We start from the raw sequence: 974 nt of genomic DNA on the forward strand, positions 1-974 counted from the left end.
GAGAGAGAGAGAGAGAGAGAGAGAGAGAGAGAGAGAGAGAGAGAGAGAGAATGGGATGAAACGTAACACCCAGCAGGAGTCAGCCAGCCCCTCCCCCCAGCTGAGTGTCAACTCCACTTTTTCCCCTTCCCTGTTCACGCGGTCTCACGTTTATTCCTTGTTAACCCCTGCAATGCTGGGCAGCCCCCTGGGCGCGGTCCTCGGAGAACCCCAGCCTTGGTGCCAGGGCCAGGGGCCAGATCACATCATAGTAGGAAGCTCCTGCACCGGTCTCGGAGGTAGTGTTCAAGCCCTTGCAAAGATCCGATGGTGTAAGAAGAGAGGTCTTTGGAGAATGTTCCAGGGCTTTTAAAATAGTAAAGTGCAAGAGGAAGGCAGGAAAGGTCTCTAAGATCATACTCTCTAATAGAGGACCACTGACCACCGATGTCATCAAGGCCTCAGGTACTGCTGTCTCAGGGGCAGAGAAATACATCCCAGCCCAGTGGAAGTTACCAGCAGTGAGGCCGCAGGCAACTAGATTCACTCCAAAGGGAGAGGTCTTTCCTCCGAAGGGAATCTGGTCTTTTGCTGGGCAATAGTATGCTGCCAGTTGACTTAGAGACTTAAGACAGTTAGCAGCACCCTTTCCCCGCCCCCCAGCTCCAAGTATCCAAGTACAATTGTAAAGGAGGTTAATTTATTTTATCCCATATCAACGCGTCTCCCAAGAGAGGCAGGGATGGCACTGTGGATCTCAGGACCACGTGATTCAACATTTGTATCCAGTCTTATAGCTCAGGTCTAGAGTGGATTCCAAATCCTGTTCTCTAAGTACAGCTCGGACTCCACCACTTTATGCCCTTTCTTAGAGTCTGAGCATGGAGGACCTATTGGGATTCCCAGAATCAGGCCTTAGAACCCTTAGCCATCCCACCTATTAGAATAGCCGCCCACCCCACTTTTGCTTGCATCGGGGATAGCAGCTTCTTTTA

This window comes from Dipodomys ordii, unplaced genomic scaffold, assembly GCF_000151885.1.
Source record: "Dipodomys ordii isolate 6190 unplaced genomic scaffold, Dord_2.0 Scaffold10, whole genome shotgun sequence".
NCBI lineage: Eukaryota > Metazoa > Chordata > Mammalia > Rodentia > Heteromyidae > Dipodomys > Dipodomys ordii.